At 43.4% G+C, this 8,602-nt stretch overlaps 1 pseudogene; it reads left to right on the plus strand.

The window, feature by feature from the left end:
- The first annotated feature begins 3,108 nt into the window (after window positions 1–3,108).
- LOC138648116 (hsp90 co-chaperone Cdc37 pseudogene) lies at window positions 3,109–4,557 on the plus strand (annotated as a pseudogene).
- Window positions 4,558–8,602: the final 4,045 nt, after the last annotated feature.

Consider the following 8,602-nt stretch of genomic DNA (forward strand, 5'->3'; position numbering starts at 1 on the left):
GCAAATTCCTTCTAATATGAGACATAATCAATATTTATATATTTGATTACAAACATTATAGAACGCTCCCTTTAGCCTCCCACAGGCAGTTTCTATATTTCAGACATCTGACATGGCTATTGACAAAAACCTGAAAATCTTGTAGGAGCTCTGATAAAGTAAGCTTCTGAGCGATTTATCTTCTGTGCTGCGCTCCCACCGATTGCCAGCAAAGAAATCAGGCTGTAAAAGCAGTAGGCTCTAACTTTGTAGAATTAACAACTGAGAAATTGTGAGACGTGATGTGCTTTGCAGGGTATGAAGCATGCAGAGGAAATTATTTCAGATACAAAGAATAGCTCCAACTTAAAGGGGTTGTATCATCTCATTTAATAAGTAATATCTTTGTTTTCAAGAATTAAAGTATTATTAATTCAATAGTTTACAGCTCATTGCAAAAGGTTACTGGCAGTCTATGAAAGATGGTCTGTTTCCTAGGCAAATTCCTAGAAAAATTGCGCATTTGCAAGCTCTTTGCTATATAGCTTGAAAGTACATCTCTGAAGCTGGCAAGACCCTTTGTCAGTCGCCTTTGCTGGGGAATGCTGGGGAGCATAATCAGGAGCAGCAGGAGTATATTAAATAGTAGTACTGAGTAGTGTAGCTGTGAATCCAGCTTTTAAATGAAATAAGTTACTTGATGCAGCTTAAGTATAATGGTATCTGCACACGTTGTGGATTTTGATGCGTTTCCGCAGTGTTTTTGGACCCGCGGAATTGCCTGAAATCTGCAGTACAGAGTGCACACAATGTTAACGAATGGAAAATGCAAAAACGCTGTGCACATACTGAGGAAAATTCCACGCGGAATCACAGCGTTTTATTTTCCGCAGGACGTCAATTCTTTTTGCGGTTCCGCAGTAGCGGTTTCCATTCTGGCGGTTTTCCATATGAAAAAAAAATCTCCCTCTCCCTCTCCTCCAAAAGCACAAGAGACAAAGTTCACAACAAATCCGCACAGCAAAACCACAGTAGAATCCACAGAAAAAACACAAGAAATTTGCATCAATTCCACTGGACATCCACAAGTGTTTTACCCTGCGTTTTCTGCCAAGAGATGCGGATTCTCTGCAGAAATATCCGCAGGCTAATCCGCAACGTGTGCACATACTCTAAGGGTATGTGTCCACGTGCAGGAAACGCTGCATAGAGCCGCAGCGTCAGACACGCAGCGTCCAGATGTTACAGCATAGTGGAGGGGATTTAATGAAATCCCGTCTCCACTATGCGTGGTAACACGCACGCGGCGGCCCTGCGACTCCGGACATGCTGCGCGTCTTTTCAGATCGCAGCATGTCCGTATATCTTGCGGCGACGCTGCGTCGCCGCAAGATATAGCACAGGGCCCTATGGTGGGGAGCGATGATGCCGGATGTGTGCTGTGAACACATCCGGCATCATCGCGTCCCAGAAAGGGGGCGGGGCTACCGCAGAGCGGCTAAGCCGCTCCGGCGATACCGCCGGCCATCCTGAAAGTGGACACATACCCTTAGGCTATGTGCACACGTTGCGGATTTTTCCGCGGTGGATTTGAGAAATCCGCAGGTAAAAGGCACTGCGTTTTACCTGCGGATTTACCGCAGATTTACTGCGGTTTTTATGTGGATTTTGTGCGGATTCCACCTGCGGTTTTACACCTGTGGATTCCTATTATGGAGCAGGTGTAAATCGCTGCGGAATCCGCACAAGGAATTGACATGCTGCGGAATGTTACCCGCAGTGTTTCCGCGCGTTTTTTTCCACAGTATGGGTGGATTGCGGTTTCCATAGGTTTACATTGTACTGTAAACGCATGGAAAGTTGCTGCGGACCCACAGCAAAATCCGCAACGTGTGCACATAGCTTAAATCTGTTTTTCTTTATACTTAGAAGCTCAATGTTGGCATGTATGCAAACCAGACTCCATACAGAGCGAACCCTCTAAACACAGACACAAATCATGCTCAATAAAAAATAGAATGACTAAATCAATACATATTGGAGATCAGACTCTGTGAATAAACACTGACACCAAAACCGTCTAAACTTATACAGACCGACCCTGGAATCTGCAGGAGTATACCTTCCCTTGTGACTGCATTTTGAAGACTTTTTTGACTCCTAAGGACCATGTTTTGATATGTCTTGAGACTTGATACCTCCTTTGAGAGTCCACAATGTCTCCTCTTCTATAGCGTGTTCCTAGTGGTTTGTCCAGATTAAAATTTTCAACAAATAAAATCCTCTTTTCTTCTAAGTGCAGAATGACCTTCACATCAGAAAACTATAGAAAATAAGCTACAGTGCATTTTATGTTAAAGTTGAGGCGTCAAGAAGCAGTCAGTCTTCAATCAAAGGGAAAAAACATTCTCTTTTCATCTTCATAATGACAGGCACATAGTTCAGCCGCTGAAGTAAGCCATGTATGATGGGCCGGGTGACAACGCGATGATATTCGCTCCATGTTTGGCTTACATGCAATATGGACAAAAGATTGACAAATTTAATTTACACATTACAGAGTTGTAATAAGAAGTTGTAAATTTTAGAAAAGAGTGAATCATCTTTTTTTCTACAATCAGTTACAAAAACTCCTGTTTGAACAGGCTATCCTTTTACAACAAGTACAATGTTTTTAATTCGAGACATATTTTATTATTTCTTGCTTCAGTATTATATGTTTTCTTCCTCTCATATGCAATCTCTTCACAAATAAAATATTGATGAGCCTGATACAGAAAATAGTCAATAAAGCTATTATAATCCATAATTTGCCAATATTCTTTATTACTTGGCTTTGACCCACAATTTTGATTGAAATTCTTCACGCTCTGTAACAAGGTAGATCCCCCTCTCATATTCATAGGGGTCCCATATATGCACTTTATATATTTTCTTTATCTATTTTAAATGTAGCTTTTATTGTGCCTACATTTTTCTTTTACTCAAATCACCTGTGAAGATGGATGTTTTGCTTGGAATATGGATTTCCATGCCAGTTGGTGAAGATGCCGGAGAGAGTGAGGGCAATGGGTGAGTGCCGAAACTTTCCAGGAGAGACCCATATAGAAAACCCCAGTGAGAGACAAAATGATATATTACAGTGTATGGGATCACATTGAAGTATCTGATGATGAAGATGACACTCATCTCAATAACGATACATCCAGTTTTGATAGAACATCCAATGGAGACACCAGGCCTACGAAGAAAAGATGGAGCAGTTTGAGAAAAGAGAAGGAAAAACTTCAGAAAGGGATGGATGAATATAAAAAGAAACTTACCAAATATCAGAAGAAACTGAGAGAATTTCAGATTCCGGATCATTCGAAGGGGGACTCCAAGAAACTGAAGAAGGATGTTGAGCAACTGAAGAAAGAGGAAAATAACTTGATGGAAGAAGGAAGAAGGAAGACATACTGAAGAAGAAAGAGAAGTCTATGCAATGGAACGTAGACACATTGTTTTCAACATTAAAGGGAACTTGTCACCAAAAAAGCATGCTATTAATCTGTAGATACGGGGTTAATCTCCATGTTAATAGCATTATGAACCTGCTCGACGCCTGTACCTAGCCGAACGCTGCCAGCAGGAAATAAACTTTATTCTTCCCCCGGCAGCATTCGGGTTTATCCATCAGTCTAAGTATACAGAGCGGCGGCAATAGGTCTGTCAGTCAGGGCCAGGGGCATGGTTACTGAATCTGCTCCGGCGCCGCCCCTGTGACTAAAAACCAAACGCTTCCAAAGGTTATAAAGTTAATTTTATCCCGGCAGCGTTTGGCTAAGTGTGAGCACTGGGCAGGTTCACAATGATGTTAACCTGCAGATTAACCCCATATCTGCAGGTTAAAAATGTTTTTTTTCTGGTGACAGGTTCCCATTAAATCATAAGTAAATGTGGAGATGGAGATGCAAAAGGAACAAAAACACAAAATCTTTGTAGCAAAGAATCTCAAACAAACAAACATTTTGGCATGCTGTACCGCTGGGACAACAGTCAGTAGTACATGTCTGATAACCAACACCTGGTGTACGAGGAGATCATCAACTTATTGGTAATCTGGAACATTGACCTGGATGTGGAATAAAAACTAGCCCTGACGGGAACAAGTCCCCCACCAGATTGTCGTCATCCTGCTTATTCTGGAGCTGGCCAAAAGACTAATGGTGGATCCCAGAGTGTGCTCCATCCAGTTCTTTACCAAGATAAAGACCGCCGACCGGTAGTATCAGGACACTTTAAACAATGATTAGGAAGCTTTTGAGAGAGAGCCAAAATCCAAAGAGAAAAAGTTTTAAAATAATTCGATGAAGATGAGCAGAAGAGATTGGGACACAGGTGGCTAGATCCAGTCGAGGTTTATTAGACTCTTCCACCTGAATTACAGAAATACTTTGATACAAAAGACATTCAGACACTGCAGGACATAACCAGCAAAATGGACCCAAATGAAGACACGATTTATATGAAGCAGTGCATTAACTCCGGAACGTGGTTCCAAACTCTAAAGGAGATGCTCATGGCGCCAAAGAGTAGTAGGATCTCTTCTGAGGTACCTTACCTATTTGACCCAAAAGAGATGCAGCAAATGCTATTAATGTTTGTGCAAAGTATAAAATCAATTAAGGCAGCAAATTATGGATTATAATAACTGTATTGATTATTTTGTTTATCAAGCCCAAGTGTCTTCACTGACTAAAATGAGCTCCATGAACTTTGATTCTCTTCATATTTCACACCTAATTCCTTGTCCACAGTCATGTTGTCTCCTTACACTTTTCTCTACCCTCCAGTTGTCTCCTCTGCTATCAAGCAGATTGAACATTTTGAAATTGAAATTTGCCAGTTTCGAGGAATTTTTTTTTACAAAAAAAGAATTGTGGTAAACTGGCAAGGGGGTGAGGATTTGGGTAGATGTGAAGGTTGGGGAGAGAGGAGAGAGATGGGAAAGAGGGAGGAGAGAGAGGTAGAGGTGAGAAAGGAGAGAGATGTGACAGAGAGGAGATGTTAGAAATGTGAGAGAGGAGAGAGGGAGAGGTGAGAGAGGAGAGGAAGAGAGATGTGTGAGAGAGGTGAAAAAGAGAGGAAAGAGAGAGAAACATCCATGTTAATGCATAGAACTGAGTGCCATATGATAGTCCCTCCGGGTTGGGAGCACTATAACATATAATGTGATAGCTGCAAGCCTTCGCAGACTGTACTTCAAGCAATGTTCTGCTATATGTAAAATTATGACGTCTGTTTTTGATGATTCACCCAAATTGAATCACTCATTGAATTCACTGTGACCTGAGGATTTCAGGAAATTTGAGTCAAATTCAATTTGCAATGAATCGATTCGATTACACTGTTCTACGGCAAAATTAGTTTAGAGACGAAAACAGTTGAACTTAACTAATTTTGTGGTGCTGAAAACTAATATGATGCTTAAATTTCCTGATTGACTCTAATTTTTCAAGATCCAGAGGAGGTTCTAATTACTTATGACACTTTTCATGCAGGCTTATAGAAAAGTTGCTTCTTTATTATTTCATCACTAGATGGTGGCCCGATTCTAAGGCATCGGGTATTCTAGAATATGCATGTCCACGTAGTACATTGCCCAGCCACGTAGTATATTGCCCAGCCACGTAGTATATTGCCCAGGTACGTAGTATATTGCCCAGCAACGTAGTATATTGCCCAGCCACGCAGTATATTGCCCAGCCATGTAGTATATTGCCCAGTCACGTACTATATTGCCCAGTGGCATAGTATATTGCCCAGTGACGTAGTATATTGCCCAGCCACGTAGTATACTGCCCAGCCACGTAGTATATTGCCCAGCCACGTAGTATATTGCACAGCGACGTAGTATACAGCACAGAGCCATGTAGTATACAGCACAGAGCCACGTAGTATACAGCACAGACACGTAGTATACTGCCAGTCACGTAGTATATTGGCCAGTCATGTAGTATATTGCCCAGCTACGTAGTATATTGCCCAACCCCGTATGTAACAGGTTAAAAAATAAAAAAGAAACATATACTCACCTTCCGAGGGCCCCTTGTAGTCCTGAGGGCCCCTTGTAGTCCTGAGGGTCCCTTGTAGTCCTGTCGCCTGTGTGCAGTGCACGCGGTAGCTTCCGGTCCCAGGGTTGTTATGAGCGCAGGACCTGTGATGACATCGCGGTCACATGACCGTGACGTCATGGCAGGTCTTTTCTCGCAGGACCTGTGATGACGCCGCGGTCACATGACCGTGACGTCATGGCAGGTCCTTCTTGCATACCATCCTTGCCACCGGAACCTGCTGCTTGCATGGAGCGGTCACCGGAGCGTCGCGAGGAGTGGGAAAGGCGGCGGAAGGTGAGTATATAATGATTTTTTATTTTTTTATTATTTGTAACATTAGATCGTTTTACTATTGATGCTGCACATGCAATAGTAAAACGTTGGTCACACAGGGGTAATAGCTGCGTAACCGGAGTGCGCTACACCGCGCTCCGGTAACGCTGGCATTAACCCTGTGTGAGGGCTCACTGGATGACTGGAGGAGTATGGAGTGGGCACTGACTGCGGTGAGGAAAGAGCAGCCATATTGCCACCGGACTGTGGCCGTCGCTGATTGGTCGTGGGCGTTTTGCCACGACCAATCAGCGACTTGGATTACATGATAGACAGAGGCCGCGACCAATGAATATCCGTGACAGACAGACAGAAGGACAGACGGAAGTGACCCTTAGACAGGTGTAGATATGGACGTTCAGGGTCTGTCCTCTTGTGTGGATCATCTCACTGCAAGGGTACAAAACATTCAAGATTTTGTGGTTCAGAATCCTATGTTAGAGCCTAGAATTCCTATTCCTGATTTATTTTCTGGGGATAGATCTAGGTTCTTGAATTTCAAAAATAATTGTAAACTGTTTCTAGCTTTGAAACCCCGCTCCTCTGGTGACCCCGTTCAACAAGTAAAAATCATAATTTCTTTGTTGCGTGGTGACCTTCAAGACTGGGCATTTTCCCTTGCGCCAGGAGATCCTGCATTGCGTGATGTTGATGCGTTTTTTCTGGCGCTTGGATTGCTTTATGATGAACCAAATTCAGTGGATCAGGCAGAGAAAATCTTGCTGGCTTTGTGTCAGGGTCAGGATGAAGCGGAGGTGTACTGTCAGAAGTTTAGAAAGTGGTCTGTGCTTACTCAGTGGAATGAATGTGCCCTGGCGGCAATTTTCAGAAAGGGTCTTTCTGAGGCCCTTAAGGATGTTATGGTGGGATTTCCCACGCCTGCTGGTCTGAATGAGTCTATGTCCTTGGCCATTCAGATCGATCGGCGCATGCGTGAGCGTAAAGCTGTGCACCATCTGGCGGTATTCTCTGAGCATCGGCCTGAGCCTTTGACCAGAGCTGAACGGCAAGAACACAGACGTCGGAATGGGCTGTGTTTTTACTGTGGTGAATCCACTCATGTTATCTCCGATTGTCCTAAGCGCACTAAGCGGTTCGCTAGGTCTGCCACCATTGGTACGGTACAGTCTAAATTTCTTTTGTCCGTTACTCTGATTTGCTCTCTGTCGTCCTATTCTGTAATGGCATTTGTGGATTCAGGCGCTGCCCTGAATTTGATGGACTGGGAGTTTGCCAGGCGCTGTGGTTTTTTCTTGGAGCCCTTGCAGTATCCTATTCCATTGAGAGGAATTGATGCTACGCCTTTGGCCAAGAATAAGCCTCAGTACTGGACTCAATTGACCATGTGCATGGCTCCTGCACATCAGGAGGATATTCGCTTTTTGGTGTTGCATAATCTGCATGATGTGGTCGTTTTGGGGTTGCCATGGCTACAGGTCCATAATCCAGTGTTGGATTGGAAATCTATGTCTGTGTCCAGCTGGGGTTGTCAGGGGGTACATGGTGATGTTCCATTGCTGTCAATTTCGCCTTCCACTCCTTCTGAAGTCCCTGAGTTTTTATCAGATTACCGGGATGTATTTGAAGAGCCCAAATCTGGTGCCCTACCTCCTCATAGGGATTGCGACTGTGCTATTAATTTGATTCCTGGTAGTAAGTTTCCTAAGGGCCGTCTGTTTAATTTATCTGTGCCAGAGCACGCCGCTATGCGGAGTTATATAAAGGAATCCTTGGAGAAGGGTCATATTCATCCGTCGTCGTCACCATTGGGAGCAGGGTTCTTTTTTGTGGCCAAGAAGGATGGTTCTTTGAGACCTTGTATTGATTACCGCCTTCTTAATAAGATCACAGTCAAATTTCAGTATCCTTTGCCGCTGCTGTCTGATTTATTTGCTCGGATTAAGGGGGCTAGTTGGTTCACCAAGATAGATCTTCGTGGTGCGTATAATCTTGTGCGAATTAAACAGGGTGATGAATGGAAAACGGCATTTAATACGCCCGAGGGCCATTTTGAGTACATGGTTATGCCATTCGGGCTTTCTAATGCTCCATCTGTGTTTCAGTCCTTTATGCATGACATCTTCCGAGAGTACCTGGATAGATTCATGATTGTATATTTGGATGACATTTTGGTCTTTTCGGATGATTGGGAGTCTCATGTGAAGCAGGTCAGAATGGTGTTCCAGGTCCTT

Source organism: Ranitomeya imitator, chromosome 8 (genome assembly GCF_032444005.1).
Source record: "Ranitomeya imitator isolate aRanImi1 chromosome 8, aRanImi1.pri, whole genome shotgun sequence".
Lineage (NCBI taxonomy): Eukaryota > Metazoa > Chordata > Amphibia > Anura > Dendrobatidae > Ranitomeya > Ranitomeya imitator.